This window comes from Muntiacus reevesi, chromosome 2 (assembly GCF_963930625.1).
Source record: "Muntiacus reevesi chromosome 2, mMunRee1.1, whole genome shotgun sequence".
NCBI classification, from domain to species: Eukaryota; Metazoa; Chordata; class Mammalia; order Artiodactyla; family Cervidae; genus Muntiacus; species Muntiacus reevesi.
In genome coordinates, this window is record NC_089250.1 from 257,445,896 (window position 1) to 257,460,131 (window position 14,236).

At 41.7% G+C, this 14,236-nt stretch overlaps 1 pseudogene; it reads left to right on the forward strand.

Moving 5' to 3' along the window:
- The first annotated feature begins 8,541 nt into the window (after positions 1–8,541).
- LOC136158755 (cytochrome c oxidase subunit 7A-related protein, mitochondrial pseudogene) lies at positions 8,542–9,639 on the forward strand (annotated as a pseudogene).
- Positions 9,640–14,236: the final 4,597 nt, after the last annotated feature.

A 14,236-nucleotide genomic window follows, 5' to 3' on the forward strand; every position in this document is an offset into this window, starting at 1 on the left:
ATTTTATATATATATAAAACTGAATCACTTTGCTGTATACCAGAAACTAACAGAACATGGTAAATCAACTATACTTCAATTAAAAAAAAATTTTTTTAAGGGATGGCCAACTGCTGAGTTCTGGTTAGCAGAATATGAGGGGAAATAAATGTGGGTGTTACTTCCATCCTTCTCTCATTTTCCCTCTGTCAGTGGAATGATGCCAAGGTAACTATAAAGCCAGACAGGTGACACCTGGGTCTCTGAAAACTGTGTGATATGAACTCCCATGCTGACCCACATGAACCCTGCCCTGAGAAAAATCCTTTTTATGTGTTGAGCCACTTAGCTTTTGGAGATTATATGTCACAGCAGTGAGCATTAACAGCAAAACAAGGCCTCTCCAAATTATGCCACTTCTCTATTGCCACTGGGCTGCTGCTGCTGCTAAGTCACTTCAGTCGTGTCCGACTCTGTGCGACCCCATAGACGGCACCCACCAGGCTCCGCGGTCCCTGGGATTCTCCAGACAAGAAAACTGGAGTAGGTTGCCATTTCCTTCTCCAATGCATGAAATTGAAAAGTCAAAGTGAAGTCGCTCAGTTGTGTCCAACTCTTCGAGACCCCATGGACTGCAGCCTACCAGGCTCCTCCGTCCATGGGATTTTCCAGGCAAGAGTACTGGAGTGGGTTGTCATTGCCTTCTCCAGCCACTGGGCTGGTGATCGACAAAGGCAGACTTTAATACTAAGCAGTTGGAGCCCACAGCCTCACCCTTACATAAAACATCTCCTTTACCCTGTGGTGGAAAAGAATGTGTTGAGGTGGGAGGACAGAGAGACCTCAAGACAGAGAGCTCAGGACTTCCCTGGTGGTCCAGTGGCTAAGACTCCATGTTCCCAATGCAGGGACCTAGATTCCATCCCTGATTGGGGAACTAGATCCCAGAAGCCACCACGAAAGCCTCAGCTTGCTGCAACATAAAGATCTAACTAAAAGTCATGTATGCTACAACTAAAACCCAGTACAAATAAGTAAATAAACATTAAAAAAAAAAAAAAAAAAAGGAGAGAGCAAGCTCTACACTGACCCAGGCACCCAAGAAGGCCTCAACAAGAAGTCGCCCACAAAATTTCAGAGGCAGTGATCCCCTCAGTCAAGGCAGCCATGACCCCCAATGCCTAACACCTGGCCACCCAACTGGCCAGGCACTTTGGGGGACGCTGCTCTTCACCACCCACAGCTTCTGCCTGTGCTTCAGTGGGTGGGTCAGAGCTGGTTTGGAACCGGATATCCTGTCCAGAACTTTAAGTGGAGACAGGGCCTCAGAATGGGCTGCTCTTGTCCAAATTGATCTGTGGCCTGGGAACCAGAGCCAAGAACGTCAGCATTAGGCCCTAAAGGCTGACAGCCTACTGAAATGACAGCTGCCTGTTCTATAACCTGGCAGACATCAACTTATTTCTCTGACTCCTGACTTTCCAATCAAAACAATAATAGCTCCCACTTCAGCAGGTGGTTTTCGAATTAAAGAGAAAATATTCAAGAAGCAAATACCAGAAGGCCTGGCACATATAAGTGCTTCTCATGTCTTCCTACTTCAGAGTTGTGTGACCCTTGGCAGGCCTCAAGTTCCTCTTCTACATAGTAGGGATGCTACTAGAAGCTAATTCTGGGGAGGTGGGGTGACTCCACCTCAGCACAGATCAAGTGCTATATGGAGGCCAGCTGTTATGACTGTTTTCATTGTTATTTTTCCTCTTTGCTTCCAGAACACCCTGCAGAGAAAAATCAACCATGCCCCTACCTCTGCTTTGGAAACTACCAGACTCTGTGCACAAAGATTTCAAAAGATGGGCAGATGGGGACAGGGGTACTTTATCTAGAACTAACAAGGGCAGGGAAAGACCCTTCTAAGAGGCGACACTGGTGGAGAGCTGTGAAGAAAGTGAAGAGACAGCGCTGCGAGATCTGGGAGCAGTTTCCTAGACTGAGGAAGCTGCAGAAGCTTCAAGGTGAGAAAGAGCTTGGAATGTCAAGACAGCTTAGCAAGACAGCAGCGAGCAAGGGAACAGAAGGGGAGAACAGAAGGTGGGAGAAGGGGAGATGGATACAGCAGGGCCCCACAGGCCACGATGGAAGGTTTGGAATCAAGTGTAATGGGAGTCCCTTATTTCAAGTGTGATGGGTCCATTCACTCATTAACCACTTGTGGAGCACCAGTTACAGGCCCTGTCCTGTTCTAGGTCTGAGGATAAAGCAGAGAGCAGGAGTGATGCTCCAGGGCTGGGGACAGGTCCCCGAGAAATAATGCAGAAAACCATCTCGAAATACTGTTGAGGATTCTTCAGACAGAAAACAGAGTGACGGTATCCAAGATGACTTTAAATGGAGCGAGTGGGGAAAGGCCTCCCCAAGGAGGGGACACTGGAGGGAGCCTGAAATGAAGTGAGAAAGGGAACCATGTGGAGGACAAATGAACAAATAAGAGAAGCCCGGACAGTGATTAGGGCTATGACAAAAGTAAACATGGTGCCAAGCTAGAGAGTAACCCAGGGCCTGTTGTCTGTTCATGTGGGAAAAGACACAACACTCCTGCACATCACCATTACTGAATATGTCATGGATTTGCCCTTCAAATGTGTCTTAAACAGGTCGACTGATTCACTACTGTCACAGGCAAGTTAATCCCACTTGCAAGAACCAAATAGCAATTGCAAAGATGCATTCAGGGGCCTCCTTGGCTCACCACCTGATCTACCATCTTCTGTACCCTAGCAGAGGAGCAGCAATTCCAAACACGTTATTCCCACCCACCTTTTCTGCAGGCTTATCCCTACCCATCAGCAGCTCAGAGGCTAGAGCTCAGAAAGGCCCACATGTCAGATTCTTCTCGGGGTAAGTCCCGAAGATCATTGCTCAGAAACGCACCTCCCTAACAACACAATACAGAACGATGCTCCCTCGGCAGTGCTGGGGGACAGGAGCAAACCATACAAGTAGCCTCCCCATCTACCCACACCGAAAGGGAGCCACTGCAAGCACTCCCATTTTGTACCCAAGAAGTGGAGGCCAAGCTCAGCGATGGTGCTCAGGCAAGGCCATAGCCCTGGGATAGGCGATACCTGGAATCTACAGTAAGGTTTCCGCACTCAGCAGCCCACATTCTGCCGAGCGGGCAGCGGGAAGGTCCACGGGCATCGAGCGTAGTGGAGATTCTGAGAAGCTACATTTCCTCCTTTGATGCCGCAAACCGGCTATTGTCAGAAATGAGACCCTCTCCACGTAAGCCCCATCCTGAATTTCATACTACAGGCTGCCCATGCCAGGGCCCCCAGATCCAACGGCAGCAGGGAGAAAGTGAAGACCGCCCCCCTCTGCAAACCACCATCCCCCACATGGGGCGCCAGACCCGAGTGGGTAGGGACACCGGGCTCCCGCTACTTACCAGCACTGGGTCCATGAGGGCCAGCGCCGTGCCCTCCTCGAATTCCCTGTGCGGAGCGGGGCTAAGAGAGTCAGCGACCGAGACGGGTTCCGTGGGCTCTCTCGAACCCCTCCCTCCCAAGGCGCAGAGGTGGCTCCCGTCTCTTCAAAGTGCTTCTCTGGAAAGTTCTGAAAAGTCGCCTGGTCAGGAAAGTCGGAGAGCGCAAGACAAGCACGTTTGAAAAAGACACGCCGCGGACGCCAGAAGTCAGGGAAAACAACGCAGGAAACGCCCGATTTATGATCCCTACAGGCCCAATTCTCGCCGCTTCCTCCTAGCACAGACTTCTGGGCAATGTAGTTTCTTTTCTGCACGCTGCTGCCTATCCAAGCTCTCTCGAAAACCCTGGGAACCCGGGCTTGGGGGCTGAGAAAAGGTGGCCCGAGGCTCTTAGGAAGGGGCGGGGCCTCGCATCTTAAAGGGGACGCAACCAGATTTATCCACCATTCGTCACAGATGACTTGAAACATTTCAGGCGGATTCTTTACCTGCTGAGCCACAAGGGAAGCACAAAAATACTGCAGTGGGTAGCCTATCCCTTCTCCAGCGGATCTTCCCGACTGCAATGCAGGAGATGCGGGTTCAATCTCTGGGTCAGTAAGATCCGCTGGAGGAGGTCATGGCAACCCACTCCACTATTCTTGCCTGGAGACTCCCCATGGACAGAAGAGCCCGACGGGATCGCGACAAGTCGGACACGATTGAGCGACCAAGCATAGCACAGCACATGTCACTGAAGATCCCGCATGCCCCAACTAAGCCCCAGCACAGGCAAATAAATAAAGCTAAACATTACAAAAAAGAAAATGTCAGTCTATCTGAAAGCCTGTTCTGCCAGTTTTTCCCAGAGCGTGCCTCATCCCTGATCGCTGCCCTGAACTCCTTTCAAGATGTGATGAAAGTCAGCAACTGCAGTGGCTGTGTGACCTACTCTTTGAGAGACCCATAGCTAGTGACAATTTTTATTTGGCAGTTTTGTAAATTTCAGAACGCTTTGTTAGGGATAAGAAGGAAAAGACTCCAGCAGGGACAGAAAGATGAAGGGGAGAGGAGGACTTTCAGAGGCCCTGAAGCTGGTGAACATGGGTGGCACTCTGCTTTTGCTTTTGGTTGCCGCTGGTTGCCTGTCCTGTTGGTATAAACAGTAATGTGTCCAACCCAGCTGGCAACACTGGTTTACCCAGTTGCTGTTTTGTTATCCAGATCTTTTGTTGCTGCTCAGTCCAATGGTCTGTGACCCCATGGACTGCAACATGCCAGCCTTGCCCGTCCCTCACAATCTCGCAGAGCTTGCTCAAACTCATGTCCATTGAGTCAGTGATGCCAGTCAGCCACCTCATCCTCTGTAGTCCCCTTCTCCTCCTGCCCATTTCATCCTTTGCCATCCCCTTCTCCTCCTGCCTTCTATCCAGGTTTGAAAACATATTAAATTTCTTTTAGGAATCTGGAAAGTGAAGCCACTTACAAAATGCCATTTCCTGCCAGGAAAGAAGCTATCACAACCCCTGCAAGTATGCCAAACGGGTCTCTGAAACCTGAGACAAATATTTGTGTCTCCAGTATTTCAATTCCGTATTAAGAAGTGATTATCACTTCACCTGTAATTTCAGAAACAGTAATATCTGCACAGAGAAAATTGCCAAAACACACCTGTAAATTATTTAAATTTCTGAAAGTCATTAATGATAATTAAGTATTTATTCAAAGATGGTGGCAGAAATACCCTCTGTGAAAGCACACTGTGACAAGTGAAAAAAGTTAACATTTTAAGAAACTTTGAACATAAGAAACAAAAGCATAAAGATTAATAGTATGAGAGGTACCATGTGCTATGCTTCAAATCTTGCCACACCTGAGGATTTCTCTTCAAATCATTTGCCATTTTTTATTCTTAATACATTGAGGCAAAACCCACTAGAAGAAAGTGGTAAACAGGACATTTGGAAAGATTTTCTAGAACAGTGAAAATGAAGGGAGGGGTCTGTTACGTTTATTCACTGCTCTAACAAATGTTCAGTGACTAAATAATGTATTTTTTGGTAATATCATCCATATATGGGAGACAAAGGAAAGAAAAGACATAAAGAAACCTACCCTCATGATATTTACATTCTATTTGATAACAGCAGGCAGAAAAAATAAAAAAAATTATGAAATTAAATTTTATGTAAAATATGGTAGACAAAATGGGAAAAAGAGGAATAGGTGAAGGTGTCGAAAAGGTAGTAGAACAAACGCTGAGTCAAGGAGTGAAGGGAAATAATTTTTCAAGTAAAAAATATGAATTAATGATGCTGCTTTTAAAAAGAGCTTATGTAGGTGTACATGGAGTAGGAAGCACCAGGATTCTAGCTGCCTGCCCATGTAGTCAACAATTTCAGCAGAATCTGTCTGATGTAACTATTTGGAACCTTGTAGTCTACTGAAGGTTTGCAAATTCCACAAGAAAACGTCAGTAGTAAACTGTGGTTAATGTAAGTCAATTTCAGCCCTCACACAGTAGCAGCTACCAATCCACCACCTCCAGGCTGGTGACAGGCAGCTGGACATGTGTTCCTGGAACAAGCTGAAGAGTGTTACCATTGTTAATGCACCTCCATTGATTGTTGATACCCTCCCACTCTTGCTGATGTGACTTCTGGGAGGATGTAAAGGGCTAGAATCATTTTCTCCTCCTTCAGTTCAGTTCAGTTCAGTTCAGTAGCTCTGTTGTGTCTGACTCTTTGTGATCCCATGGACTGCAGCACACCAGGCTTCCCTGTCCATCACCAACTCCCAGAGCCTGCTCAAACTCATGTCCATCAAGTCGGTGATGCCATCCAACCATCTCATCCTCTGTCGTCCCCTTCTACTCCCACCTTCAATCTTTCCCAGCATCAGGATCTTTTCCAATGAGTCAGTTCTTCACATCAGGTGGCCAAAGTATTGAAGTTTCAGCTTCAACATCAGTCCTTCCAATGAATATTCAGGGCTGATTTCCTTTAGGATGGACTGGTTGGATCTCCTTGCAGTCCAAGGGACTTTCAAGAGTCTTCTCCAACAACACACTTCAAAAGCATCAATTCTTCGGCGCTCAGCTTTCTTTATAGTCCAACTCCCACATTCATATATGACTACTGGAAAAACCATAGTCTTGACTAGACGGACCTTTGTTGGCAAAGTAATGTCTCTGCTTTTTAATATGCTGTCTAGGTTGGTTATAACTTTTCTTCCAAAGAGTAAGCATCTTTTAATTTCATGGCTGCTGCAGTCACCATCTGCGGTGATTTTGGAGCCCAGAAAAATAAAGTCAGCCACTGTTTCCACTGTTTCCCCATCCATTTTCCATAAAGTATGGGACCAGATGCCATGATATTGTTTTCTGAATGTTGAGCTTTAGGCCAACTTTTTCACTCTCCTCTTTCACCTTCATCAAGAGGCTCTTTAGTTCTTCTTTACTTTCTGCCATAAGGGTGGTGTCATCTGCATGTCTGAGGTTATTGATATTTCTCCCAGCAATCTTGATTCCAGCATGTGTTTCATCCAGCCCAGCATTCCTCGTGATGTACTCTACATATAAGTTAAATAAGCAGGGTGACAATATACAGCCTTGATGTACTCCTTTTCCTATTTGGAACCAGTCTGTTGGTCCATGTCCAGTTCTAACTGTTGCTTCCTGACATGCATACAGATTTCTCAAGAAGCAGGTCAGGTGGTCTGGTATTCCCATCTCGTTCAGAATTTTCCACAGTTTGTTGTTATCCACATAGTCAAAGGCTTTGGCATAGTCAGTAAAGCAGAAATACATGTTTTTCTGAAACTCTCTTGCTTTTTTGATGATCCAACAAAGCAATTTTGATGATGTTGGCAATTTGATCTCTGGTTCCTCTGCCTTTTCTAAAACCAGCTTGAACATCTGGAAGTTCACGGTTCACGTACTGTTGAAGCCTGGCTTGGAGAATTTTGAGCTTTACTTTACTAGTGTGTGAGATGAATACAATTGTGTGGTAGGTTGAGCATTCTTTATAATTGCCTTTCTTTGGGATTGGAATGAAAATTGACCTTTTCCAGTGCTGTGGCCACTGCTGAGTTTTCCAAATTTGCTGGCATATTGAGTGCAGCACTTTCACAGCATCATCTTTCAGGATTTGAAATAGCTCAACTGGAATTCCATCACTTCCACTAGCTTTGTTTATAGTGATACTTCCTAAGGCCCACTTGACTTCACATTCCAGGATGTCTGTCTCTAGGTGAGTGATCACACCATTGTGATTATCTGGGTCATGAAGATCTTTTTTGTATAGTTCTGCTGTGTATTTTTGCCACCTCTTCTTAATATCTTCTGCTACTATTAGGTCCATACCATTTCTGTTCTTTATTGAGTCCATCTTTGTATGAAATGTTCACTTGATATCTCTAATTTTCTTGAAGAGATCTCCAGTCTTTCCCATTCTATTGTTTTCCTCTATTTCTTTGCACTGATCACTGAGGAAGGCTTTCTTATCTCTCCTTGCTATTCTCTGGAACTCTGCATTCAAATGGGTATATCTTTCCTTTGCTTTTCACTTCTCTTCTTTTCACAGCTATTTGTAAGCCCTCCTCAGACAGTCATTTTGCTTTTCTGCATTTCTTTTTCTTGGGAATGGTCTTGATCCCTGTCTCATATACAATGTCGTGAATCTCCATCCGTAGTTCATCAGGCATTCTGTCTACCAGATCTAGTCCCTTAAGTCTATTTCTTACTTCCACTGTATAATCATCAGGGAGTTGACTTAGGTCATACCTGAATAGTCTAGTGGTTTTCCCTACTTTTTTCAATTTAAGTCTGAATTTGACAACAAGGAGTTCATGATCTGAGTCATTCAGCTCCTGGTCTCATTCTCCTTATGTTTCTCGCTTTCCCATTTTGGGAACTAGAAATCAAGGATTAGGACAGTGAAAACCAGCTTGCATGGTTGGGAAAAATTAGTCAGTGACTGTATGTGATGAGGGAAAGGTGCAGGTCCAGTAAAGATCTGAGAAGACTGAAAGTTTAAAACCTCAGGTGATTCTATCCACAGATATAGCCTAAAGAATCAAAATAAAATAAGAGTGGCTGCGGGAAGTCCAGACGGGGCGTCATGTATTATAAGTTCAGTGGCTTCACGCAGAAGTTGGCCGGAGCATGGGCTTCCGACGCCTATAGCCCTCAGGGATTAAGGCCTGTTGTTTCCACAGAAGCACCGCCTATCATATTTGCCACACCAACTAAACTGAGCTCCAGTTCTATTGCATATGATTATGCTGGGAAAAACACGCTTCCAGAGCTGCAGAAGTTTTTCCAGAAATCTGACGGTGTGCCTGTCCACCTGAAACGAGGCCTGCCTGACCAAATGCTGTACCGGACCACCATGGCGCTGACAGTGGGAGGGACCATCTACTGCCTGATCGCCCTCTACATGGCCTCACGGCCCAGAAACAAATGAATCAGGCTGCAGAGGGCTGGTTTGCCTGTTGGCACAAATCCTTTGAATTTTCATTTTTCATTATTTCTGTAATTTTTTTGTTTTTTACTTGAATGTCCCACTTAACATTCTTAAAGAAGAGCAGAAAGATATTAAGACAATATTTTGGTTTGTTATGAAAATGCACGTGGCCTGCCAGAGCTCATTCAGCAGTTAAAACTGTTGTTTAAAGGAACGATGTCGCTCCCTGCATTTGGGCTCCTAATTTCCCTGGAGCTCCTGATGAAGGCTGCACACGGGCTCATTAGCGGCCATGTGTGCTGAGGTCCCTGGGGACTTTTGGTGGCGTACTGAACACGGGGTGGGGCAGCCTGTCTGGATTAGGATGTGACTGAGGAAGGAAGATAGCTCAGGCCTGGCACATGAACATGTTAGCCACCTCGGGGACTTTTCTGTCTTGCAGTTCAATGTTAATAGGAACTATTTGCAGCCTGCTTCCATTCGTCGGGCAGTTTGTTTCAAAGGGTTATTTGCGTCATCTCAGATCTTCAGTGAAATTTTATGTGTAGTTGTTATGTATTTATTCCACCATGGGAACAGAGAACACCTGTTTAGTGTTGCACTTTAGACCAATGTCTGTTTTATTAACACAGCTGTGACACAGATTCTCCTTTACCTTTTAAAAATGTTATGGCTTTGAATTATGATTTATTTTAATTGTGGAATAAATACATGAATGAAAAAAAAAAATAAATAAAATAAGCAAAAACAGCAAGCCCTGGCAAAAGGGGAGAGTATGATTCCAGTATTACCAGATTATGAGATTTTAAATGTCCAGAGTTCAACAACAACAACAAAACTATGAGGAAAAAAAAGAGTCAAAGAGAACTGTCAGATACCACAAAGAAGACTAACATACATTGTGGGGTTCCCAGAAAAAGAGAGACAGAAAGGAGTACAGAGAATATCTGAAGAAACAGTGGCTGAAATATTCCCTTATTTGATGAAAGACATAAATATAAATATCCCAGCAGTTCAACAAACTCCAAGTAAGTTGAAGGGAAGGAGACCCATTACAAGATATAGTATGTAATAAAACTTGTGAAAGTTAAAGACAAAAGAGGGAATTTTAACTTATCACATCCGAGGGATCAACAATAGTATAATCAGCCTATTTCTCTTTACAAATTTTGAGGGCCAGAAGACAGTGGACCAATACATTAAAGTACCAAAACAGAACAAACTAACAATACTCCCACACCATCAACCAAGAATCCTCTATTCAGCAAAATGTTCCTTCGAAAGTGAGCAAGGAAATAAGACATTCCTACATAAGTCAAAACTGTGGGAGCCTGTTACTAGACCTGTCCTGTGAGAAATATTCAAGGCAATCCTGCAGGTGAAATAAAGGGAAATTAGACAGTAACTTGAAGCCACTTGAAAAAATAAAGATTGCAATAAAGGTAAATACATGGGAAATTATAAAGTCTAGTATTACTGTAACAGCAGTTCCTAACTCCACTTTTTGTTTTCTACATCACTTTTTAATTTTTTTGTCTAAAACTAGTACTATTGTAACTTTGGTCTGTAACTCTGCATTTTGTATTCTACAATGTATAAAGATGTAATCTTGTGATACCAAATACCAGATATGGGATGAAGTTTTAAAGGAGAAGAGTCTTGTATGTTACTGGCTAAGCTGGATAAATTCAAATTAGAATGTAATGACTTTAGTATGTTAAGTATAACCCCATAGTAACAACAAAAAAACAGCTAGAAAATATATACAACAGAAAATGAGTCCAGGCAAGAATACTGGAGTGGGTTGCTATGGTTCCTCCAGGGCATCTTCCCAACCCAAGGGTCAAATCCAGGTCTCCTGCATTGTGGGCAGATTCTTTACCATCTGAGCCACCAGGGGAGCCCAAGAACGTAGATGTTTCACTACAAAAAAAAAATTGACAAAATACAAAGGAATACAGTAATGCAGGAAATTAGGGATAATTACATCTTTGTTTTCTTTAAGTTATGTAGAAAACAAACAGCAAAATGACAGAAGGTAGAAGATAAAACCCTAGAAGAAATTACTGAAGTAGAGCTAGGCAATCTACTCAATAGAGAGTTCAAAGTAATGGTGGTAAACATGTTAAAAGAACTGGGGGGGAGGTTTGATCAACAGAGTGAGAAGTTAGGTGGTTTTAACAAAGTTAAGGGCTTCCCTTGTAACTCAGTCAGTAAAGAGTCTGCCTGCAATACAGGAGACCCGGGTTCTATTCCTGAGTTAGGAAGATACCCTTGAGAAGGAAATGGCAACTCACTCCAGTATTCTTGCCTGGGGAATCCCATGGACAGAGGAACCTGGGAGCCTACAGCCCATGGGGGTCACAAGAGTTGGACATGATTTAGCAACTAAATCACCAACAAAGTTAAATGTAAATAAGAACCAAGCAGAGATGAAAAAATACAATAACTGATATTAAAAATATACTAGAAGGAATTGGAACTTCCCTAGTGGTCCAAAGGCTAAGACTCTGTGCTCCCAATGAAGTGGGTCCAAGTTCAATCCCTGGTCAGGGACTAGATTCTACATGCCATAACTAAGACCTAACATGACCAAATAAATATTTTAAAAATACACTGGAAGGAGTAAACCGTAGATTTAATATATAGAGGAATAGATCAATGAGCTGGAAGACAGAATAGTGGAAATCAGTGATGCTGAACAGAAAATGAAACAATAAAAAGAAATGAGGACAGTTTAAGAGACCTCTTGAACATCAAGCATACTAACGTTCTCATTAGAGGAGTCCCAGACGGAAAAGAAAGAGAGAAAGTGGCAGAGCACATATGTGAAGATATCATAGCCAAAAACTTCCCTACCATGGGAAAGGAAACAGACATCCAGGTCCAGGTAGCATAGAGGGTACAAAAGGATCAACTGAAAGAAATCAACTGTAACTAGAAAAAAAAAAACCTGCAAAAAAACACAAACAAATGAACACTAAAAAGTATGCTACTAAATAACCAATGTGTCACTGAAGAATCAAAGAGTAAATTAAAGTAATACCGGAAACAAGGAAAATGAAAATACAATAATCCAAAATCTTTGAGACACAACAAACAGAGTTCCAAGAGGGAAGTTTATAATGATACAAACTTATATCAGGAAACAAGAGGATCTCAAATAAACAGCCTAAACTTACATCTGGTGGAATTAGAAAAAGAAAAACAAACAAAACACAGAGTTAAAGAAGGAAAGAAATCATACATCTCAGAGCAGAAATAAATGAAGTAGAGACTTAAAAAAGCCCACAATAGAACAGATCATTGTAACTAAGAGTTGATTCCTTGAAAAGGTAGCAAAAAATGGTAAACTGTTAGCCAGTCTCATAAAAAAAAATAACAGAGGGCACAAATAAATAAAATCAAAAGTGAAAATGAGAAATTGCAAATGATACCACAGAAATACAAAGGGTCATAAGAGTTTACTACACGTATATACATTTCTATATTTAGATACTAAAATTTAAATTATATGCCAATAAAGTGGGCAACCCAGAAGAAATGGACATATCCTTACAAATCTACAATTTCCCAAGATTGAATCAGGAAGAAACCAATTACAAGTAATGAGACACAATCAGTAATAAAACAGCTCTCAACAAACAGAAGTTTAGGTCACAGTTGAATTATACCAAACATTTAGAAAATAATTAATACCTATCCTTCTTAAACTATTCCAAAAAACATTCAGAGGGAGGAACACCCCCAAATTCATTCTGTTACACCAGCATCATCCTGATACCAAAACTAGATGAAGATATCACCAAAAAAAAAAAAAAAAGAGAGAGAGAGAGAGAGAAAATTACAAGCAAATATCACTGATGAACATACAAGCAAAATCCTCAACAAAATATTAGCAAATGGAATCCAATAATATATTAAAGGATCATACACCATGATCACTGGGATTTATCCTAGGGATGCAAGGATGATTCAATATCCACAGATCAGTCAATATGATACAACACATTAGCAAACCAAAGAATAAAAACCACATGATCATTTCAATAGATGCAGAAAAAAATTTTGACAAAATTTAACATAAATTTCTAATAAAAGCTCACAACAAAGTGGATATAGAGTAAACATACCTCAACATAATAAAGGCCACATATGAAAAATCCACAGCTAACATCATATTCAATGGTAAAAATCTGAAAGTGCTTCCTCTAAAACCTGGAACAAGACAAGGATACCCATTCTCACTACTTTTATTCAACACAGTATTGGAAGATCTAGACATAACAATCAGACAAGAAAAATAAATAAAAGACATCCAAATTGAAAACAAAGAAGTAAAATTGTAACAGTAGACACAATACTATACAGAGAAAATCCTAAATATTCCACCAAAATACTACTAGGACTTCTCAATTAATTTGGTAAACTTGTATGATACAAAATTAATATATATAAAACTGCTGTCCTTCTATATGCTAATGATGAACTATCAAAAAGAGAAATTTAAAAAACAATGCCATTCACAATCACATAAAAAGAATAAAATACATGGAAATAAATATAGCTAAGGAGGTAAAATACATGTACTCAGAAAACAATAAGACACTGATGAAAGAAATTCAGAAATGCAGATGGAAAGATATATTGTGCTAATGGATTGGAAGATATAAGATAGTTAAAATCTCCATACTACCCAAGGCAATATACAGATATAATGCAATCCTATCAAAATACCAATGGTATTTTTCACAGAACTAGAAAATATTCTAAAATTTGTATGGAAACACAAAAGAATTCAAATAGCCCAAAAAATCTTAAGAAGACAGAAGCTGAAGGTATCAAACTTCCTGATATCCAACTATACTACAAAACTGCAGTAATCTAAACAGTATGATCCTGGCACAAAAACAGAAACAGAGATCAGTGAAACGTGATAGAGAGCCTGGAAATGAACCCACACATATAAGTGAATTAATGAATGACAGAAGCAGGAATATACAATAGGGAAAAGATAGACTCTTCAATAAGTGGTGTTAGGAAAACTGGACAGCTACCATGCAAAAGAATCAAACTGGTCTACTTTCTCACAACATATGAAAAATAAATTCAAAATGGATTAAAGACTGAAACCATAAAACTTCTAAAATGAAACATAGGCAGTATGCCTTTTTACAGTTGGTCTTAGCAATATTTTTTGTATGTTTCCTCAGGCAAGGAAAATAAAAGCAAAAAAGTAAACAACTGGGACTACATCAAACTAAAAAGCGTTCTCACAGAAAAGAAACCATAAATAAAACTATAAGAGAATCTACTGAATGGTAGA